We start from the raw sequence: 23,987 nt of genomic DNA, 5'->3' as shown, positions 1-23,987 counted from the left end.
TGTTTCCCCTCAATGAGAACTCTTTTTGAAAGTATTATCATCATGCCATTATAATCATAAATTAATTCAAAATCTTTAATATCATAAAAGACTATTCAAAAATTCCATGTTTAAAAATGCGGCATTTTTTTCAGCTTATTTGATCACATAGGCTTTTAAAATTAATTTATTTGTTTATGGCTGCCCCGGGTCTTTATGGCTTGGTGCAGGGCTTCTCCAGCTGTGGAGAGGGGGAGCTCCTCTCTTGCCGTTTGCTGGTTTCTTGGGCTTCAGTAGTTGCTGCCCATGCGCTCAGTTGTTGCGGCTTGTGGGCTTAGGAGCCCCACACCATGTGGGATCTTCCTGGACCAGGGATCAAACCTGTGTCCTCTGCATTGCTAGGCAAATTCTTAACCAGGGAAGCCCCCCTCCCCCTCCTCCATTATTGTTTCTAAGTTAGTATTCTTTTTTGGATCCAAATGGAATCCACAAACTGGAATCACTAAGATAATGCATTTAAGTCTCTTACATATATGCTACTGCTGCTACGTCGCTTCAGTCGTGTCCGACTCTACACCACCCCAGAAACGGCAGCCCACCAGGCTCCCCCATCCCTGGGATTCTCCAGGCAAGAACACTGGAGTGGGTTGCCATTTCCTTCTCCAATGTATGAAAGTGAAAAGTCAAAGTGAAGTTGCTCAGTCATGTCTGACTCTTAGCAACCCCATGGACTGCAGCCTACCAGGCTCCTCTGTCCATGGGATTTTCCAGGCGAGAGTACTGGAGTAGTTTGCCATCGCCTTCTCTGTCTTACACGTATGCTTACCTTCAATTTCTTCTTTCCTTTCTTCCTTGCTCTCTCTCTCACTCGCTCTCCATCTCTCTTGGTCTATTGCTGTCCTTTTTTTCCCTTTAAATCATTCATTTGTTGAAGAAACTGAGTTGGTTTTTCTGTAGCATTCCCACAGTCTAAACTGTATACTAGGGTGTACTTTAATAAGTGTTTCTGTCCTTCACACTTCCTTCTTGGTGGTAGAATAGACAGCAGTGCTGTAATGTAATGAAAATGCAAGTCACACACGTAGTTTAAAATTCTCCAGTAACCACATTGACAACTAAAAAGTATAAGAGCACAATAATGCAAATATAATCTTCTACATAGCTGATAATGCTATATATACCTTAAAGGAAATATGGGGCTTCCCAAGAACTCGCCTGCCAATTCAGGAGACACAAGAAATGCAAATTCGATCCCTGAGTCAAGAAGATCCTCTGGAATAGAAAATGGCAACCCACTCCAGTATTCTAGCCTGGGAAATCCCATGGACAGAGGAGCCCGGTGGGATATGATCCATGGACCCAAAAGAGTTGGATAAAACTGAGTGACTGAGCATACACACAAAAGAAATATAATTCTACCAATGTTTAAAAGTTGTGTTTAATAGAAAAATATTGTGCATGTCTCCAACTTTTAAGGTTACAGTCACATGAATTATAAATGAGAATCCAGGTCCTCAGTGCTACTGCTAAGTGCTAAGTTGCTTCAGTCGTGTCCGACTCTGTGCAACCCCATAGACGGCAGCCCACCAGGCTCCCCCATCCCTGGGATTCTCCAGGCAAGAACACTGGAGTGGGTTGCCATTTCCTTCTCCAATGCATGAAAGTGAAAAGTGAATGTGAAATCGCTCAGTCGTGTCCGACCCTCAGCAACCCCATGGACTGCAGCCCACGAGGCTCCTTCATCCATGGGATTTTCCAGGCGAGAGTACTGGAGTGGGGTGCCATTGCCTTCTCTGGTGGTGCCAGCTAGTATACTCTTATATATACTCTGCAATGTATATTATATATATATATATATAATATAAAATATATTATAAATATATTTATATAAATATTTATATAAATATAAATTTATTTATATAAATATAAATATAAATATATATTATTATTATATATATAATAGCCCCCTACCCTATATTATATATAATATACATTATATATATAAATATAAATATATAAATATAAATGTATATATATATAAATAATATAAATATATATATACTCTGCAATGTACAGCTCAAAATAATATCCTTTTCAGTTTCCCAACCGAGAAATGAACATTGAACTACAGCGCCCCCTGGCTTACATAGCAATTCAGATCCCTCACCCTAGGGTCAAGTTGGCCCACAGACATTTAAGACAAACCTTTACTAGGCATCAACTGCATGGCAAGCCCTGTGTCAGACCCTGGGGATACAAATAGACTACATATAGCTTGCACCCTCCAGGGATTCCTATCAAGTCAAGTGAGACACACCCAGAAGCTGTGTTGGTTTAAAGAGAACCAAGCTCTAATGGAGGGTGTGGACATGGAGACCAGTGGACGCTGTGGGGCAAGATGTTTTCACAAGATCAGGAAACAACTTACCTCACCTCCCTTCAGGGAACCCTACCCTGATGCCATCTGGAGCTCCCTTGCCTGGCCTCAGTGCCAAGATTTCCTTTGGTCCTTCCTCCCATTGAAATGTCTGTGTCTTCCTTCCTGGTCCGAGTGTATGCTCCCAGATGGCTGCCTAGCTAATCTCAGAGCCTCATTCAAAGTCAAGGGTTAATGACTCCTGAATTTTAACAAGAGTTTTCAGTGCTGTAAATCAGGGATCCCAAGCATGAACAGCAGAGGGTCAGGCAGATAATGTCAGTATACTAAGCAGGCCTGTATTTGCACATTAAATATGCAGGAATATTCTTTATTCCCACAAAGAGATACTCTCACCTTTTTTTTTTTTTTTCTTTTTCCTAAACCACATTGTTTTCTGGAGCTGCCTTTCCCTTTTCACTTTTAATAAAGATCAAATACAGATAAATATTTCTCTACCAGGAGAAGAATGACAGTGCAACATGGTGATAAATGCTAACAGTCACGTGGAAAACTAAGGGGACTGGTGATTTAGGCAGTCTCAGAAACAAACTCTGAGAGTAAGATCTGATGCAATTAATTTATTTGGAAGGTGATCCTTGGGAAACATTGGGGAGCTGGAAACCAGGACATGGAAAGGAACGCAGCCTCTCAATAAAGGTACATTATGGAGTGAATTATAATATATAAATAAATAATTTATATAATATAAATAAAGGTACATTATGGAGTGAGAGGGAGGCCTGGCGTGCTGCGATTCATGGGGTCACAAGGAGTTGGACATGACTGAGCGACTGATCTGATCTGATGGAGTGAATTACCACTGTGGGTAGCTGGGATTCACACTCTGGGAGCAAGTGTAAAAGGTGCCTTTCAGCTATCGCATCTGAGGACTTAGGGACCTGGGGTCTTTATACCTCAGCTTTTATCATTGGTTGGTTAGGAGCTGTTGAGGGTAGTAGACTTTTAATTCTCTCACCATTCTGGCTGAGCAGGCTCCAGTGGGGCAGAGAAAGTCCTCAGGCAAAGGAACATGGGTTCTGGGGATTGGAGTCAGTCCTACTACTTTGTAACTATTCAACAGCCATATGTCTAGTGGTCCCTGTTTTGGACCTGTAGATACAGACACTGATGAGATTCACACTTGTAATCCTGGCAAGATTACTTCAGAGGATGAGATGGTTGGATGGCATCACTGACTCAACGGACTTGAGTTTCATTAAACGCTGGGAGTTGGTGATGGACAGAGAGGCCTGGCATGCTGCAGTCCTCGGGGTCTACAGAGTCAACACGATGAACTGAACTAGCTACTATAGTATATATATATAAAACAACGCATAGCCTCTATGTACAATACAAAAACATAAAAAGTTAATAGCTTGAGGGAGCAATGTATTCACCACTCAGCTGAACTTATTTTTTAATCGTGTTTACTTTTTGCAATCTCATGGACTGACCAGGCTCTTTCATCCATGGGGTTCGCCATTTTTTTCTCCAGGAAATCTTTCCGAGAGCTTCCTGCGTTGCAAGATATTTCAAACCGCCTGAGCAGCCAGGGAAATCCCACATTACGGTAGAAAGTAGTTTTATTGTTGAAACCATAGACACCAGGGGAAAGCGCGCATGCAGTCCTCCACTACCACAAATTATGCAGTCGAGTTTCCCGCATTTGGGGAAATCACAGAGGTCAACACACCCGCAGTGCAATGGGTGAGCCTCGCCCTGGGAGAACCACCTTCGTGATCACAGTATCTCCCCTGCCAGGTAAGTATGAAGTAATTCTGCCCGCCGCCCATACAGCCTTAGACACGTTCACTGTACGCACAGGCTCACTTTGCTATTGCCACCATCTCTTCCACCACCGACCGCACCCCATCGTTTCCCGCGCCTCTCGGGCACTCCTAACAACTCTTCTGATAAAATCCAAACAGTATCTCGGGAAAAACTTCCACAACCGGCAAAATGGCAGGCCAGGAACTGGTGGCCAGGAACTGTACCACTTCCGCTGCAAAATTTACATAAGCCACGCCCTGTCCCATGCCCCTCATCTCCTCTCTGACCCCAGGCCGGCTGCTGGAAGAGAAGTGACGTCATGATTCCGGACAGCTTAGGGAGCCCAGGAATCAGTGGAAGCAAACCGTTTATTCTTTAGGTGAGATGTGGGGGAATTTAGCCAGCCTCCTTGCATTCTTAACCTTTATTCTAGGTTAAGAAACTGAAGTCGCTCAGTCGTGTCCGACTCTTTGCGACCCCATGGCCTGTAGCCTATCAGGCTCTTCCGTCCATGGGATTTTCCAGGCAAGAGTGCTGGAGTGGATTGCCATTTCCTTCTCCAGGGGATCTTCCCAACCCAGGAATCGAACCTGGGTCTCCTGCATTCCAGGCAGACGCTTTACCGTCTGAGCCACCAGGGCCACCCTTGTACTGGGTTACATGCTGAGAATAGTAATTCTGCGGTCCTCTGTTATGCTGATCCAATTTTGTTTTAAGAAGTAATAAGTTGTAAAACAATGAATGTAAATATATATTTGTAGGAACAAAATAAACCATAAATATGTGTTCCGTATGTAGACATATAGATTCAGGGTGCTAACTTTAAAAAAAAAAAAAAAGCACAGCGTCAGAGTTGTGAGTTCAAGTATTATTTGGGGCAAAATGAGGAGCTCAGGAGGCAACATTTCAGATAGCTCTGAGAACTTGCTCCACAAAGGTAGGGGTGAAGGTCAGTGTATGTGAAGGGAGAGTATGTGCATTCAACTGCAGATTCTTTGCAGAAGGTTACTGCTAGTCATGAGGATTACATGTCACCATGAAGGATTTTAGTACTTTTCTAGGTACTAGGAGATATTCGGGTCATAAAATCGGGTCCTGAAAATACATCATTATCTGAAGACTTGTTCTGCCAGTTTTTCCCAGAGTACAGAGTGGGCTCATTTCTGCTCTCCACCCTGAACTCCTTTCAGGGGGTGTTGAAAATTAGCGGCCACAGCCTTTAATCCTTGTAAAGATAGATGGCAAGTGCCAGTTTGTAGTTGACAAGAGTTATATCTCAAAGTTCTACATGGTGTATTTTCTGTGCACCTTCTTACTTCATCCTCATGGTCTCCCAGGTACCATGTTTAAAAGTGAAGTCGCTCAGTCGTGTCCGACTCTGCGACACCATGGACTGTAGCCTACCAGGCTTCTCCATCCATGGGATTCTCCAGGCAAGAATACTGGAGTGAGTTACCATTTCCTTCTCCAGAGGATCTTCCCGACCCAGGGATCAAACCTGCATTGGAGGCAGACACCTTAACCTCTGAGCCACCAGGGAAGTCCTTTTTCTCACCATACAGAATACAAAAGTTGAAGATTCTGAAGAAGCTGATGACCAAAATAAGGGATTGAAAGATGATGTGTTTGCTTGAAGAATGAGGTTTGTATGTTTTTTCTTACTGGATAAGACTGGGTTAGACCTGAGGGCCGGGAATGGGGAGGCTAGAGAAGGCAACCAGCTTGCTTTTCAGACCAGAGACCAAGGAGTGGAGGAACTTGATCCTTGAAGTGCATTTGGCTTAAGAGGGAAAGTGACTAGCCTGGAGGGAAAATCTTGAACTCAGCACCCAGTTAACTTTCAGGAAAACCTATCCTTTCTTGGAACAGCTGACACTACTCGTCCTGCACACTGACTTTAAATATTCTTTATCCACCGCTGTCCACTGTAGGAGTTTCCTATTGCTCCTATAACCTGTTACTACACACTTCGTGGCTTAAAACAACACACGTTTATTATTTTATGACTCTGGAGTTCAGAAGTCCAAGATGCATCTCCCTGGGCCAAAATCAAAGTGACAGTTGGGTTGTGGTGATTCTTCCTGGAGATGCTAAGAGAGAATCTCTTTCTTTGCCTTGTCCAGCCTCTAGAAGATGCCCACATTCTACTCACATAGGCCCCTGTCATCTTCAAAGATAATTACAGCTGATCAAGTTATTCTCACAACACATTATTCTGACACAAACTTTCCTTCTGTCTGTATGAACTTTGTGATTCCATGGGGCCTCCATCTCAGTTCAGTTCAGTCACTCAGTCCTGTCTGACTCTTTGTGACCCCATGTCACAGCACATGGAGGCAGCACACCAGGCCTCCCTGTGCATCACCAACTCCCAGAGTCCACCCAAATCCATGTCCATTGTGTCGGTGATGCCATCCAACCATCTCATTCTCTGCCGTCCCCTTCTCCTCTGGCCCTCAATCTTTCCCAGCATCAGAGTATTTTCAAATGAGTCAGCTCTCTGCATCAGGTGGCCAAAGTATTGGAGTTTCAGCTTCAACACCAGTCCCTCCAATGAACACCCAGGACTGATCTCCTTTAGGATGGACTGGTTGGATCTCCTTGCAGTCCAAGGGACTCTCAAGAGTCTTCTCCAACACCACAGTTCAAAAGCATCAATTCTTCGGCACTCAGCTTTATTTATAGTCCAACTCTCACATCTATACGTGACCACTGGAAAAACCATAGCCTTGACTAGATGGACCTTTGTTGACAAAGTAATGTCTCTGCTTTTTAATATGCTATCTAGGTTGGTCATAACTTTCCTTCCAAGGAGCAAGCGTCTTTTAATTTCATGGCTGCAATCACCATCTGCAGTGATTTTGGAGCCCAGAAAAATAAAATCAGCCACTGTTTCCCCATCTGTTTGCCATGAAGTGATGGGACTGGATGCCATTTTCTTAGTTTTCTGAATGTCAAGCTTTAAGCCAACTTTTTCACTCTCCTCTTTCACTTTCATCAAGAGGCTCTTTAGTTCTTCTTCACTTTCTGCCATAAGGGTGGTGTCATTGCATATCTGAGGTTATTGATATATCTCCCCGCAATCTTGATTCTAGCTTTGGCTTCCTCCAGCCCAGCATTTCTCATGATGTACTCTGCATATAAGTTAAATAAGCAGGGTGACAATATACAGCCTTGACATACTCCTTTTCCTATTTGGAACCAGTCTGTTATTCCATGTCCAGTTCCAACTGTTGCTTCCTAACCTGTATACAGATTTCTCAAGAGGCAGATCAGGTGGTCTGGTATTCCCATCTCTTTCAGAATGTTCCACAGTTTATTGTGTGCTGCGGTCCAGCCTCAGCAGAGTCCAGGGATACCCTCAGGATGAATGGCATCAGCGAAAGATGACACGGGGAGACCAAGCTTAGGTGAAACGGGGTCTGCAGCTTTATTTTCAAAAGGAGCTTTTATACCCTGAGTTACACATTTCCAGAAGTGAAAGATGCAGAGTCATGCAGAGTCAGCTCAACATTCCATCAGTTTTGACCTTTATTGAAACCAGGATGTTTTCTGCATACCTTTCCATTTACAAGGGTCTTATGTTATGTACATTATCTTCTGACCCGGAGGCCTGTTGACATTTTATGACCCTTTTCTGATAAAGGTTGGTCAACCAGAGAACTTATTTTCCTTTAAAGTGTTTTTTCTTTATTTTTCCAATCTGTGTCACCCCCAGAAAGTACTAAATAAAGTTACATTCTTATGGAGCAAAGGTGCAGTGGGTTACAAAAAGAAAGAACTTATTAACTCAAAGGTCTTACGTTGCTAATGCCAAGGCTACTACTTGTTTTTCCTACATTCCAACTATATTAACTAATGCACTCCCAGGCACACAATAGATAAGGGATATGGAAGCTTGGCAGCGAGCATTGGCTCAACAGTGGAACCCTTCACCAGTACTGTTCTAATAATTTTGCACCCCTCGAAGGGCTCTATGCCCATTAGGACTTTTAGAATGCTTAGGCTTCCCGTGCCTTTCATGGTTGGGATGTTGTGAACAATCATGTGCGTTAGTTGCAAGAGTGTGGATAAACCTGTCAAGCAAGCTAAAATGCCAATAGAGGGGTTTGAATTGAAATACTCCTTTCGTGCCCAGGAGACTTATTAACTAGAGCCCTAAGTTGATTTTCTTCAGAGAATAGTGGTCGGGGACAGACGCCTGTTAATGTCAAAAGAGTTGGTGAAAGGCATAATATAGGTAACAATAGACAGACAGATTTTGGTTTCAGGGTAGATGCTCGAGCAGGTCCAGGGAGTCCCTCGAGTCCTGATCCGCCTTGCCTGTCAGGTCTCCTCCTCATGACCTTGTCATTGGTGGGGTCTCCTGTGCTGGCTCCTGGCAATTATGATCCACACAGTCAAAGGCTTTGGCATAATCAGTAAAGCAGAAATAGATGTTTTTCTGGAACTCTCTTGCTTTTTTGATGATCCAGGGATGTTGACAATTTGATCTCTGTTCCTCTGCCTTTTCTAAAACCAGCTTGAACATCTGGAAGTTCACAGTTCACGTATTGCTGAAGCCTGGCTTGGAGAATTTTAAGCATTGCTCTATTAGCGTGTGAGATGAGTGCAATTGTGCAGTAGTTCGAGCATTCTTTGGCATTACCTTTCTCTGGGATTGGAATGAAAATTGACCTTTTCCAGGCCTGTGGCCATTGCTGAGTTTTCCAAATGTGCTGGCATATTGAGTGCAGCACTTTCACAGCATCATCTGTTAGGATTTGAAATAGCTCAACCGGAATTCCATCACCTCCATGAACTTTGTTCGTAGTGATGCTTCCTAAGGCCCACCTGACTTTTCCTTAATTTAATCACACCCACAAATTCTCTTTTTCCATGTCAAGTAACATAATCACAAACTCCAGGGACCCAGATGTGGGCATCTTTGGGGAAGCATTAGTCTATCACAGCCAGTCTCCCCAGTGAACACATTTCCGCAAGCATATCAGTCAGTGGTGGCTGCTCCATTCTGAAAGTGATCCAGGTGAAAGCAAGTCAGTCCACTGCTTCTGACGGTCAGCCAGTCAACAGCTGGGCCCCGTATTGAGGCATCTGAGTCAGAGAGAGAAAAGGAAAATGCCTGTGGGGAGACGAATCTGAGGACCCAGCCTGGGCAGTTCCCAGGAATCAGAGTTGAGAGCTGCAAATGCCTTCATGGGGGGAGGAGGCTGGGGAGGGTGTTAGGAGCTGAGTATATCTGTTTCCCTCCCCCACCCCCCACAAATTCATATCTTGGACGCTATTCCCCAGTGAAGCTGTATTTGGAGAAGGAACTTTGAAGGATGTAATTAAATTTAAATGAGAGCATAGCCTTGGGGCACTGATCTGATAGGATGTTTCAGTTTCAGTTGTCGCTCAGTCGTGTCTGACTCTTTGTGACCCCATGGACTGCAGCATGCCAGGCCTCCCTGTCCTTCACCAACTCCCAGAGTCTACCCAAACTCATGTCCATTGAGTCGGTGATGCCATCCAACCATCTCATCCTCTGTCATCCCCTTCTACGCCTGTCCTCAGTCTTCCCCAGCATCCGGGTCTTTTCAAATGAATTAGCTGTTTGCATCAGGTGGCCAAAGTATTGGAGTTTCAGCTTCAGCATCAGTCCTTCCAGTGAACACCCAGGACTGATCTCTTTAGGATGGACTGGTTGGATCTCCTCACAGTCCAAGGGACTCTAAAGAGTCTTATCCAACACCACAGTTCAAAAGCATCTATTCTTAAGCACTCAGTTCAGTTCAGTTCAGTCGCTCAGTCGTGTCCAATTCTTTGCAACCCCATGAATCACAGCATGCCAGGCCTCCCTGTCCATCACCAACTCCTGGAGTTCACTCAGACTCACATCCATCGAGTCAGTGATTCCATCCAGCCATCTCATCCTCTGTCATCCCCTTCTCCTTTTGGCCCAGCTTTCTTTATAGTCCAACTCTCACATCCATACATGACTACTGGAAAAACCATAGCCTTGACTAGATGGACCTTTGTTGACAAGGTAATGTCTCTGCTTTTCAATATATTGTCTAGGTTGGTCATAGCTTTCCTTTCAAGGAGTAAGCATCTGTTAATTTCATGGCTGCAGTCAAGGTTTTAGAAAAGGCAGAGGAAACAGATCAAATTGCCAACATCCGCTGGATCATCGAGAGCAAGAGAATTCCAGAAAAACATCTATTTCTAATTTATTGACTATGCCAAAACCTTTCACTGTGGATCACAATAAACTTTGGAAAATTCTGAAAGAGATGGGAATACCAGACCACCTGACGTACCTCTTGAGAAATCTGTATGCAGGTCAGGAAGCCACAGTTAGAAATGGACATGGAACAACAGACTAGTTCCAAGTAGGAAAAGGGATACATGTCCTTAAATGAAGAGATACCACAGAGCTTGGGCTTCTGCCCTACCCCAGCTCAAGTAACCTGAAAAGACCTTGTGAGGACCCAGCCAGGCAAGGACTATCTCCAAGCCAGGAAGAGAGCTTGCAGCAGAAACTGAATTGCTGGGAAGTTCCAACCATGATCTAGGACTTCTCAAAACTGTGAGAAAACAGATTTCTGGTTAAGCCACCCAGTCCATTGCATTTTTTTCCTGGAAGCCCAAGCTAATACAGGAGGTCACTTAGTCATTGACCTAAGCAGCTTCTCCTACTTGGCCCTTTTGGGGATCTGCCCCAGTCTTGTTGATTTCCAGTAATTAGCACTGACCACCTGCTTTGCTTTTAAAGGCTTATCCATGACTTTCGAATGAGGAGTCATCACGTGCTTTAAGATTTCATAGCATAGTTGGACATGACTGAGCAACTGAGCACAGCACACAGCACAGCATAATTTGCTACATGCAGCAATGGCCTGCAACAAGGATCTCAGAGTTTCTTTTGAATGAGTTTGACATCTTCAAAAATAACAACCCAGGATGGCCTGAGACAGCTGATCATTCTTCAGGATGACCCAATACACCATGTGGCCTGCATTTCCTCTTCTACTGGATGAGTTCTATGCTTTGGACTCTCCACAACCATAGACAAGGGTTTGGGTGCTGGTGACGAATCTGTGCCTAATTCTGGGGAGGCTCCGAGAAAAAGGAAAGAACTCCCAGAATCTGGGCATGGGAGGGGGTGGGGGCTGAGAGGCTGCTCTTCTGTGAATAAAGGAGGTTGGAGGGTGTGAGTGGAGCTGAGGTGTGTGTGTGTGTGTGTGTGTGTGTGTGTGCCCATTGTGTGTGTCCAGGATAAATTCAAGGGAAGTTCAAGAGAGGGCAGCTGCAATTCTGGGACCAGAGACTAGAGCACCTTGGCACTCAAGCTCTGCTCATCCTCCTCCTTCTTCTGCCTTTGTTTCCCTTTCTCCTCTGTGTCCTCACTAGTGTCTCACCAGTGTTTTATTGTTCCCACTCCTCCTCCCTCTTCCTGCTCCTCTTGGATCACTTCCACTACCATACCCCCTCCTGGTATAGGGATACACAATGAGCATACCCCCCCCCCACCCAGCTGCTCTCACATCCTCCAACCTCCTTTATTCACAGAAGAGCAGCCTCTCAGCCCCTGCCCTCTTACATGCCCAGATTCTGGGAGTTACTTCCTTTTCCCCTGAGTCTCCCCAGAATTAGGCACAGATTCTTCACCAGCACCCAAACCCTTGTCTATGGTTCTAGAGAGTCCAAAAAGCAGGCCAGCAAAGGAGAGGGCTGGGTAGTCTGAGAGGAAGATTAGGGAATATCTTCCACCAGCCTAAGAAGCACAAATACATTTCTTTCTAGTTACATCCTTGTTTGGAAGAGACAGAGTAAGATTGTTCCACTTCCACGGCCAACCGAGGCAGCACAGGCCTTAAGGCCAGCCTCAGGGATATGTGACCAAAAGTCAAGAACTCTGGACATAGATGGAGGACATCTGGTTCACAAGATCCAATTCAACTTAAAATCTTGGTGCCACCTTCTTTATAAGGCAAGTTCCAAGGGAAGGACCACGTTGTACCCTCCTGGCTTTGTTCATGTAAGAGTGCATAGGTGCATGCTTGTGTCTGACTCTTTTTGACCCTATGGACTGTAGCCCACCAGGCTCCTTTGCCCATGGGACTCTCCAGGCAAGAATATGGGATTGGGTTGCTATTTCTTCCTTCAGGGGGTCTTTCCAACCCAGGGATCGAACCTGTGCCTCCTGCCCTGCTTTGGCAGGTGGATTCTTTTCCACTGAGCCACCAGGGAAGCCTTGGTATTTTAGTAGTTCTGTCTTCTCCCTTCTCTATGGATTTTGTTATCTTCCCAATCAATGACCTTTCCTCATATCTATCACTCAGAGGAGGCTAATTTAGAAATATCTCTTTGATGTCTTTTTCCTTTTCCACAAACATTCTTTCATTCTGGGCTTAATCCTTTTGAACAATATTCTGAGTCTTTTAAGATTATTCAGTAAATATTTGTAAATAAAAATTGTGGATGTTGATATATTGATTCAATCAATCAACAGTTAGGTTGGCTCCCCAACGCCACTCCACCCACACAGGAAATGAGGCCTGGCTGTGGATGCCCATTGAACAGTGTCGAGAAAGCTCTGGAGGAAATTTTGCTGGCACCTCCAGACACAATTGTATGGTCAGGTCATTCAAAATGACTGTTCTCTTGCTATCTGTTCATTCTCCTTCACCAACCAATCCTTCACCCACATGACTACCCAATCCCCTTAATTGTAGAGCGTAATCAATAACCATCTACACAGTTGACCCTGCCCCCAGTCTCTGGTTTTCCTGGTGACTGGTGAGCCAATCAGCCGTCAATGGTCCCTATAAATTGTAGTCTCCCCTCAATTCCGCACCCCATACCCCCAGCAGTGAAGATTGCTGCCTTGTTCTGCCTGCTGTTTGCTGAATACTGTGGCATGTCACTCCAGGACCCTTTGTTTAGGAATTCTATGTCCACTGAACGGTTGTCTCTGCCACTGTCTATGGGCTGTTTTTCTTTTGTGTTGCAGCTGGGGAATTACAAGGCTTGCAGGCCTGCATGGTAGGCCTCAGTGTACAAGTAGGAAGGAGTGAGTGAGGAGACATGGGGCCAGCATTTCAGCATGGGAGGGACACAGGGAGCTTCAGCAAGTTCTGGAGAAACCTGAGAAGGTGTGTAGGTCTCCTGTTCCTCCCTTTCCTGGATCAAAACTAGCTGTGACTTGTAGGCAGGTAGGACAGGCACTGGCTGGTGTCCAACTTGATAACTAATGACTGAATATCTGCAAGTGGGTTGCACAGAAGTGGTGTATTTCCTAAAGCTTCTCCTCCCTGAAGCTTTGGAGTCTGAGGGCCCTTGGTTGGGGATTGTCAGGAAATAGCCCTTTCTAGAGTGAGAAAAGCTATGGGAGTTTGGGTTGGTGGGTCTAAGTAGCTCTGTTCTCTCTGCCTTCTTTCTTTGTTTCTCTAATTGGTGATTGGTGTAGCCAGGGAGGAAAGGGATCCAGGAATGCCTTCCTTCCCCTGGAAATATGACTGAACTGAGGCTGAAGCCTCTGGTTTTCTTCCCTAAGGACTCTGTTCTCATTGCAGAACTGAGTTGTGGATTCCAGGCCTGGACTGTAGAAGTTAGAGGTGAAGCCTGACCCAGGATGTGCAAGGAGGTAAGTTACATATTTGGGTAACAGAGGCTCCCTGTGTTGCTCATTCTCTGTCTCCAAAGACACTGTCCCAAACCTGCAGAAAAGCCTGAGGACTCACCTCCTGGGCATAAAGCTTGGTAGGTCGAATGCCTGGCTTTCCTCTGGCTCCTCCTCATGGGTTCTTTGCATGTTTCTTATGCCCTGGGTGAGCTGTTCAGGAGGCTTTATTCCTAAATAGCAGCAATTGCTGCTGCGCTGTTGACAAGATAAGGGCACGTGAAAGGTCTGGCCTCCCAGTGTCAGCAGCCTGGGGGAGAGTGTGGGCAGGAAGGCCATCTCAGTGAGTGGTTGGGGGAGGCCCTGCAGACCTGGCTCCACCACGTGCCAATCACAGGACCAGGGCACAGAAGTCAGCAGGCAGCAAATGAGCAGATTTAGGATGGATGAGAAGCCAGGATTCTGGGGAGCAGACCTGTTAGATCTGCAGTGGGGAGAGTTATTCTCTGAGCTCAGATACAACAACAAAGAGCGGGGAATGGGACTTGTACCACCACCCCAGCCCTGCCCCCCACCCAAGGACAAGTTGAGGAAAGCAGACCACAGTGTTTTGAAATCTGCAAAGTTCTTCCCAAGGGCAACCTTCAGATTCTCCCAAAGAAACCAGAAATAGGAGGCCCTGGGCCCCTCCTACCACTTTTCAGCAGTGGAGCTGAGCCTGTGTTCCAGTTGCTCCTGCAGGCGGTTGTTAATGCAGATGGATTCCTCCAGGTGCTGGCGCAGGTTCCAGATTCTACCAAGATGCTCCTCTAGCAGGTCAGCCTCTGCAGCTACCCAGGAGGACAGGAGGAGATGGAGATGGAGCATCCTGGTCACTAGTGGGGCCCACATGGGGAGGTTGGGGCTTGGACAGCAAGATCTTTAAGTATTACTGTCCTCTCTCACACATTCATGAGTTTACATGAGCTTACTTAAAGGGTAGACTGGCTTCAAATACAGGCCAGGTGATGCTAACCAAGCCCCAATGGCCTCCTCTCATACTGAGGTGCATGTAAGGAAGTTGTAAGTATATACGTACAGTTACCAAGGTAACCAGTAAGTGTAAAAGATTTCACATGACTTAGGTAAATAACAAAAGGCTGTGGCCCTTGGCTTAATACGTAGACAGGTGTGGTCATTTCCTGAGTTGACTTTGAGTGTAACAGGGTAGATCTCACTCTGATCTAATACCTTTTCTCTTACTGAGGCTTGACTGAACTCCTTAGCAAGGAACAAAGCCCTTCCTCCACACTTAGCAAGAAGGCCAAGGTAAAAGTGAGTACATCAGGTCAACTCATCCTAAGTGGTTAATGACTGGTATTCAGTGCTTCCCTCACATCTCTTTTAATTTGAAAGGAAGAAAGCTCCCCTGTTTTCAGAGGGATCTGGGATGTGGTCTTCTTTCAGAGGAGCAGAAGTGATGGTATTACTGTTTGCTCGTTTGTGTTTCAACTACCCATTCCATTGTCTCATCAAGGCCATTGCCTTTGGTTGCTGAAGTTCTGAATACTTGCCAGTTGTGGTCCTTACAGTTCGTAACCCAAGTGAATATCTGGTCTCAGAATGTGTCATGGCTTGTTCTGTGTCCTGTTTATTTGCTAACAGCACTTAAGCCTTTTCTTAGCTCTTCTTCCTCCAACATGGCAACTAACGCTGATTTGGAAATGCCACTTCAGTCTGGGCACTACCATTTGCTACATAAATGGCTACATCTATGTTTGCCTAATAATGTCTCCTGTATGACTTGATCATTGTCAGTATGGCACTGAAGTAGGGATCTGACAAGTGATTACATAGTTGGAAAAAAACACCCCTAAGAAAAGAAAAAAAGATGCAGAAAAGAGCAGTGGGGAGAGGGTGCTAATGACTGGCCACATCAACTGCCTTATTTTGCCTTGCATGCATGCTAAGTCGCTTCAGTTGTGTCCGACTGTTTGCGACCTAATGGACTATAGCCTGGCAGGCTCCTCTGTCCATGGGATTCTCCAGGTAAGAATACTGGAGTGGGTTGCCATTTCCTCCTCCAGGGGATCTTCCTGACCCAGGAACTGAACCCGAGTCTCCTGCTGCTCCTGCATTGCAGGTGGATTCTATACCACTGAGCCATCAGGGAAGCCCCACACATATATTTTTAATAATGACTGTGATTTTTTAATAGTCATACCTCCCTCAGTCCCACTATGACAGTCAAGATGGAAAACAGTGTATAAATATGGACTATTGAACAGATAAACATTTTTTTTTGAGAAATGTCCTTCAACTACTATTGTTTTAAGAGTGGGAATATGTATGTTTAATCAAATGTCCCCTGAAATTCAACCATGGGTTCCTGGTGTTTTAAGACAGAAAAGCTTGCAGCCAAGGTTTGCCTGGTGGCTCTATTGCAGCAAGAGGTGTGAGAATTTAGGGATAATCTCCATCTATTTGGGCCTCAGTTTCCTCATCAGTAAGATAAGGTTATTCAAATTTTCCAAATTCCCTTCCTGTTTTTTTTTTTTTTTTTTTTTTCTGAGTGCATGAGAAACTGAGATGCCTGTTAGATGTGTGTTGGAACCTGCAGCCAAGACCTGACGTTGGTCCCTTCTCTGTGTGTCTCCTGCAGGAGCCTCAACTGAGCCCACATACTGAAAACACAGAACTCAGAGAGGAGATGGAAGAAAGGAAATCAACGGTTTTGGAGGATGAGACAACCCAAAGCAAAGCAAGGTAATGATCGAGGAGCTGTTTGCCAAGGGAGGTGAGGATAAGGACAAGTTGAGCTCAGAAAATTCAAGAGGAAGTGAGGAATGCACAGTATCATCCAAGTCCTCAAGGAGCAGCCTGAGCTGAGCAGGAAGGACCGGGAGAGTAACTTAGTCCACTGTGAACTTGCGCACCTGCCGAGGAGATCCACACGCTGGGTCAGTGTTGGTTCATCCTGCTGGGAGCACCAGTTCCAGGAGGAGGACAATGGGACCTTGAGGCTCTGCCCTAGACCCCCAGCCTCAAACTTGGAAGTGGCCACACAGTGGATGTCCTCCAAGTAAGTGTGCAATAAGGTGGATAAATAGTGTTTGGAGAAGAATTAGAGATATGTATTCATAGTAGGGGCCAGATTAATGGGACCCTTGTTTCTGAAGTAGAGATGGTAATAATATTCTTCTGCATTTACACTTTGGGGGCTTTACACATAACATCTCTTAACTATATATTGCTTAATTTTCCTTATGCTATGATAACAACGTGGAGTTCAGATATCAGTAATATATCCATGAGGAACTTAAACAGCGAGAGGACGATTACAAGTGCATAGTGACAAGTAAATGTGGTGGCTCTCCTCAGGTGGGATATCATGGCCGCCAGAGGATGGGAGGATACACCAAGGACCTCTCTTTCTAATGACAGTGTGAACCTGCTGGAGGAATCCCTGAGGACAGTCATGTCTTCATCAGAGTCAGCTCAGGCGAGTGTCCTAGGGCAAGGATAGTGTAGGCGGGGTCCTCTCTAAGGAAGGGGATTGCTGCTTCCTGGGAGAAAGAGCATCTCTGACCAGACAGTTGTACAGGCGCATAGTTGAGCTGAGTGGAGTCTTGTAACCATGTTTATGCAGTTAGTGAACAAATGTTGCTGAGAGTCTCCTCAGTGCTTGACTCAATGCCAGGAGTCATGCACACAGAGATGAATGAAATATTATCCCCAATTTCATGGAATTCTCCATCTAGTAACAACAAAATCATGAGAGGTGTAGTGGTGGTGGATTCATTGGAGGAGATGGTCAGTGCTGGCTACCATGATGTCATGCGTGATCTGTTCCCTTTCTCTTTTTTCCAACAGATATATGTCTCTTCTGGCCCCCAAATCCTGGTTCTCACCAAGGTTTGAGCCTCTCAGGATACAGCTAGCACTTGGGTTCCATGTTGGTTCAAAGCAGTCAGCATTACCACCGTCTCCAGAGAAAACTTCTTATATCAGTAGCTACTGACTGTTTCTTGGCCAACTGGAGGAATAAGGAGGCAAGTTTGATTTGTCTTATAGGTTCATGGCTGTCATAGTGATTAATGGTTTCCTGTCTCATAAGTTACATACTTTCCAGATTTCAAGATTCTTCATGTCAAAAATAATTTATATATCAATCTTATTCTCAGAATTGTAGAACTTGGTGTTTTATCCCTAATTTTGGAGGAAATAACTAAAGTAAAAAAGGGGGAAAGCAAATTCCTAGTTTACACGGAGACAATAGGATGCTCTTTTTATACTTTTCATGGGGTTCTCCTTTGAACCATGGTGCTAGAAGAGACTCTTGAGAGTCCTAGGACAGCAAGGATATCAAACCAGTCAATCCTAAAGGAAATCAACCCTGAATATTCATTGGAAGAACTGATGCTGAAGCTCCAATAATTTGACCACCTGATTCAAAGAGCTGACTCATTGGAAAAGTCCTTGATGCTGGGAAAGATTGAGGGTAGGAGGAGAAGAGGGTGACAAAGGATGAGATGATTGGATAGCACCACCAACTCTATGGACATGAGTTCGAGCAAACTCCAGAAGATAGTAAAGGATAGGGAAGGCTGGCACACTGCAGTCTAAGGGGTTACAAAGAGTCTGACACAATTTAGTGACTGAAGAACAACAGTTAAGATACTATACACTATTGTAAGTAGACAAAACACAGATATATGACTGTAAAGGTGTAGAGAGTAAAAAGTTTACATATATCCAACTATTTGTGTTTTCCAATAAAGTCACCAATATGTGTAGTGTGGTAATGAATAATTTTTCTGCAACATATGCTAGAACAAATGATTGTTCATTTAGAGATAATTTCACATTAAAAACCATGTCTCTCCACACAAAGTTAATTGGAGACATTATTTAAAAATTGCAATGCTTTAAAAAGGATAATGGAAATTCTTCTTGACTAAGGTAAAGACAAAAATTTCTTACACATAATGCCAAGTCACTTGCCATAGATTGAAACTGAATAAAGTGGGTTTCGTGAAATGTTAAATCTTTAAGCTTAACATTATGACCAACCTAGATAGCATATTCAAAAATGCCAACAAAAGTCCATCTAGTCAAGGCTATGGGTTTTCCTCTGGTCATGTATGGATGTGAGATTTGGACTGTGAAGAAAACTGAGCACTGAAGAATTGATGCTTTTGAACTGTGGTGTTGGAGAAGACTCTTGAGAGTCCCTTGGACTGCAAGGAGATCCAACCAGTCCATTCTGAAGGAAATCAGCCCTGGGATTTCTTTGGAAGGAATGATGCTAAAGCTGAAACTCTAGTACTTTGGCCACCTCATGAGAAGAGTTGACTCATTGGGAAAGACTCTGATGCTGGGAGGGATTGGGGGCAGGAGGAGAAGGAGATGACAGAGGATGAGATGGCTGGATGGCATCACTGACTTGATGGACGTGAGTCTGAGTGAACTCTGGGAGTTGGTGATGGACAGGGAGGCCTGGCTGCAATTCATGGGGTCGCAAAGAGTCCGACATGACTGAGCGACTGAACTGAACTGAACTGAACTGAAGCTTAACAGAATTTACTATATATATACATACATATATATATACACACACACACACACACACACACACACTCTACCATGTGTAAAATAGAGAGTTAGTGGGAACCTGCTGTATAGCACAGGTGGCTCAGCTCTGTGCTCTGTGAAGACTTTGATGGGTGGGATGGGGTTGGGGGTAGAAGGGTGGTCCAAGAGGGAGAGGAGATATGTATAGCAGATTCACTTCACTGTATGGCAGAAACTAATGCAACATTGTAAAGCAATTATACTCCAAAAAAAGGGAAAAAGGCAAGTCATAGACCATATGTATTACTTGCAATATGTATATTTGACAAGAAACTTCTCAAAAATATATAAAGAACTTATGCAAATCACAAAGAAACTTATAAGCAATATATTAATGAGCAGAAAATTTGAAGTGCACTTCACAGTAGAAGATATCCAAATGACCAAGCAACTTTTGGAAACCAAAACTGGAATCCACTACAGACATAAGAATGGCTAAAATTTAAAAGATTTAAAATACTAAGTATGTGGGAATGTACAGAAACTGGATCAAGCTTATATTTGGGGGTAAGTGTAAAATGACACAGCTACTTTGCAAAGTCTATGTCAGTTTCTACTCATTGACCAAGCAATTCTCAACTTTAGGTACATATACCTAAGTGGATATCTAGATAAAATAACTTGTGTACTTGTGTACAAATATTCATACTTACTTTGTGTATAATAAAACATCTGTTCATCATGAGAAAAATGGATAATCCAGTTGTGTTATACTCATAAAAAAGGGTATTTCTTAGCATAAAAATAAAGCCAAATTATTGACATGAGCAGTTAAGATTGAACCTCAAAACTGAATGAAAGAAGAGAGAAAAAAGACAACATACTGCATCATTCATTCATACGAAGTGTAAGAATAAGCGAGGTTAATCTATGAGAGGATTCAGAACATATTTATCTCTGGCAGATGGGGATTAACGGGCAAGTAACATGGCAGCACTTTAGCGAGTGGAGGAATATGTTCGATGCCCTGATTTGCATGATGATTGTACAGTGCACACGAACGTTGAATTCACTGATCTGTGTTCTTCAATTTTGTACATTTTGTTTTAGGCAAATTATATCTCATTATACAACTGACAGCATTAAAAAAAAGGAATGACAAAGTGTAAAACAAGTGGTAAGTGACATAAGATAATATTCAGCACATAAATAACAGTATCCCTTGAGAAGAAACTCAAAGTAATTGAGCAGCACAGACACAAAAAAGGATAGTCAATGAGAAATGCTAATGAAATTTGAAAGTCCAAATGACACACTGCCCCCTTTGAAGAAATCACCCTAGACAACAAAGATGTAGTCTAGTAAAAGTCCTGCCATTCAGTTTAATATAATGGTACAGCACTGACTTTGAAGGACAGATAGAAATGTTTCCTAATGCTCAATCTTCTCACCAAATTTAGATTTGGGGAAGTTTTATAACCTTTTGAATTTTGCTCTCATAAAGAAAAGAATAACACCTGACTATTAAGATAGTTCATGGGATTAACGGATCACTTGAACTATACTAGGTTCTGAGAGGAGATTGACTTTATCCCTCCTTTCCCCACTTAAAATTGTTAGAATACGATTGACAGAGCGCACAGAAGACATTCTAAAGTAAATACTTTCTCACTATTTCTAGGAGTCATGTTAATAGTAGAAAGAATAGGAGAGGCTTCCCTCATAACTCAGTCAGTAAAGAATCTGCCTGCAATGCAGGAGACTCAGGTTTGATTCCTGGATTGGGAAGATCCCCTGGAGAAGGAAATGGCAACCCACTCCAGTATTCTTGCCTGGAGGATCCCATGGACAGAGGACCCACTCCAGTATTCTTGCCTGGAGAATCCCATGGACAGAGGAGCTTCATGAGCTACAGTCCACGGGGTTACAAGTGTTGGACACAACTGAGTGACTTTCATTTCGTTTCATTTTCATAGGAGAGGAATAAGAGTCTTTTGAACAGTCATCCCCGAACCCTGGTGCATGGCAGCATGCTAAGTTGCTTCAGTTGTGTCCAGCTCTTTGCGACCCTATGGACTGTAGCCCACCAGGCTCCTCTGTCCATGGGATTCTCCAGGTGAGAATACTGGGGTGGGTTGCCATACCCTTCTCCAGAGGATCTTCCTGACCCAGGGATTGAACCCGCATCTCTTATGCATTGGCGTGTGAGTTCTTTTTGTGTGTGTGTGTGTTTATTCTAGTAGCTTTGTTGAGATACAATTTATATACCATATGATTCGTCTGTTTAAAATGTACAGCTTATTGATTTTTAGTATACTCACAAATGCATGCAACTCAAAATTTTAGAATATTTTCATTATCTCAAAAAAAAAACACCCACAACTTTTAGCTGTCAATCATCATACTCTATGCTCTCCACTAGTCCTGTGGTGGTTTAGTCGCTCCGTCATGTCCGACTCTTTGCAACCCCATGGACTGTAGCCTGCCAAGCTCCTCTGTCCATGGGATTCTCCAGGAAAGAACACTGGAGTGGGTTGCCGTTTCCTTCTCCATCCACTAGTCCTAAGCAGCCACTAATCTTTTTGTCTCTATAGATTTGCCTATTCTGGACATCTAATAAGAATGGAATCATGCAATATGCAGTCTTTTGTAATTGGCTTTTTTCACTTAGCATAATATTTTCAGGGTTCATCTTTGTTGTATCATGTATCATGTATTTCATACTTTTTATGACTAAATAATATTTGTTATATGGATATACTATATTTTTTATCATCCATTCATCTTTTGATGGGTATTTGGGTTGTTCCTACCTTTTGGCTATTACGAGTAATTCAACTATAGGCATTTGTGTACAAGTTTCTTTGTGGACATAAGTTTTCATTTCTCTTGAGTATATACCCTAGTGTGGGATTGCTGGGTTATATGATAACCCACATTTAATGATTCAAGGGAGCCAGATTAGTTCCCAGAGTGATGTACCATTTTATAATCCTACCAGTGGTGTATGATTTTCCACACCCATGTCAACACTTGCTATTATTGGTCTTTTTGATTCTAGCCATCCTACTGGTTATCAAAGAGTACCATTAAAGGTTTGTAAGTAGAGAAGAATTAAAATTTTGATTTTATGAGGATGACACCAATATAAAGATGTGAAAAGAACTAAAATAGAAGTGGGACTAGAGACAAAGGATTTAACAAAGAATGAATCTGTCTCTGTCATTGGCTGCTTAGAAAAGATAACAAGTGAAAATGTTACCATTGCTCCAACTACCTTCTCCATATTAGAGTCTTCCCTTCACATTGTTTCTTCTAAGCAATTTTCATTAGAATTTTAACAACTACTGCAGGAAAATGGGGGGCCACTTTCTGAGAATGCACCCTATGAGAGCCTCCACTTCTCAGTTACCATCAGTTCAGACTTTCCAGTCTGTTCTTCCAGTCTTTATCCACCCCCAGTGATGCTTCTGGACACAACTAGAGACATTCCAGTTTACAATGGATTAGCAAGTCCTGGCAACTGACTGGCTCTAGAAGGTGGGAAAGAGAGATCTTCCTCTAGAGACTCCTTGGTTTCTATCAGTGGTGTCTAAGGAAAGGAGCAGTTCTTATCACTCAGATACAAAAATAAGACCAGGAGAGAGTGGATTGAAGTACATTGACTTCATCTCTGGGGGATAGCAAAGCAAGACCTAGGCAGATAGCTGGATAGAAGTCCCTGAGGTAGGAGTTCAATTGCCTGTTTTAAATGTTTAAAGTATACAGACGCACAGAAGCTGGTATTTGCTATTTTAAATGCCTAAAATGTGCCATCCAGCTTGCCCTTTGCTTTAGGAAATGGATTTGAAATCGGGAAATTTGCCCAGGTACTCAGTCAAAAGAAATTTGGGGGAGGTGTTCAGTTAAAAAATAATACCTATGCATCTCTCCAGTTCTTTTCTGTTCTTTGCTTGTGATGTATACTATGTCTCAAAGTCTAAAACTAATTACAGATTTCCCCCAGTACTTGAATTCATTCATCCACCCAAATCAATCATTCACCAGAAACTTACTGAATGCCAGGTTCTGTTCAGGTGCTCAAGATACAATTTGTTGAACAAAACATACCCCAGCCCCTCCATCGAGTTATTTCCATGGTTTTTGTCACTCAAAAGCTATTCATTTTTCTGGAAAAGGCAATCATCTAGCATCTGGGAATTGAGCTAGATAGGAATATTTTATTTCATGCATCAAATAATTTTTTAATAATTGCTTAAACCATCTTAGAAAAAGATTTAAATTGTTGGCAGTTCTCATAGGACATCAAACTTTATGAATAGCATTGAAAAAATGGTTATGAAATTGTTTGACTCTCCAAAGGATATGCTTTTAATTTTCTAAAGTAAGATAAGAATTGAAAATCTGGTTTAAAAATGGAAATGCAGAATAAATGTTAACTGAAGACTGTAGCACTGCTTGCTCCTGGCTCAAAAAAAAAAAAAAAAAAGAGCTGTGGGTGGCAACATTGATGTTTGTGAGACTTTTATTTAATGGTACAGTTTCACTGATAAAAATAACTAAAACCCTAGACTAACACATTAACACCTTTTTATTCAAACAGTAATTTTTGTTGAAGTGTCATTTACATACACAAAACTCACTAACTCTGAGTGTACG

The 23,987-nt window shown here is 43.3% G+C and overlaps 2 long non-coding RNA genes and 2 other non-coding genes across 4 annotated transcripts; 1 reads left to right on the top strand and 3 right to left on the bottom strand.

The window, feature by feature from the left end:
* Nucleotides 1-836: 836 nt before the first annotated feature.
* On the bottom strand, nt 837-14,552 carry LOC113888149. Its single transcript, XR_003509872.1, has 3 exons — nt 14,470-14,552; nt 13,897-14,033; nt 837-1,029 (listed from the first exon to the last, which is right to left on the bottom strand). It is a non-coding gene; the product is annotated as an uncharacterized LOC113888149 (long non-coding RNA).
* LOC113890638 lies at nt 4,004-4,167 on the bottom strand. The gene has a single exon (XR_003510593.1). It is a non-coding gene; the product is annotated as a U1 spliceosomal RNA (small nuclear RNA).
* On the bottom strand, nt 4,738-4,809 carry TRNAS-GGA. The gene has a single exon. It is a non-coding gene; the product is annotated as a tRNA-Ser (tRNA).
* LOC113888141 lies at nt 14,509-18,111 on the top strand. Its single transcript, XR_003509871.1, has 3 exons — nt 14,509-14,591; nt 16,417-16,836; nt 17,628-18,111. It is a non-coding gene; the product is annotated as an uncharacterized LOC113888141 (long non-coding RNA).
* Nucleotides 18,112-23,987: the final 5,876 nt, after the last annotated feature.

The sequence above is a fragment of the Bos indicus x Bos taurus genome, chromosome 3 (assembly GCF_003369695.1).
Source record: "Bos indicus x Bos taurus breed Angus x Brahman F1 hybrid chromosome 3, Bos_hybrid_MaternalHap_v2.0, whole genome shotgun sequence".
In the NCBI taxonomy this organism is placed as follows: domain Eukaryota; kingdom Metazoa; phylum Chordata; class Mammalia; order Artiodactyla; family Bovidae; genus Bos; species Bos indicus x Bos taurus.
Note: the sequence above shows the minus strand (reverse complement) of the source record. Positions and strands in the feature narration are given on the sequence as shown.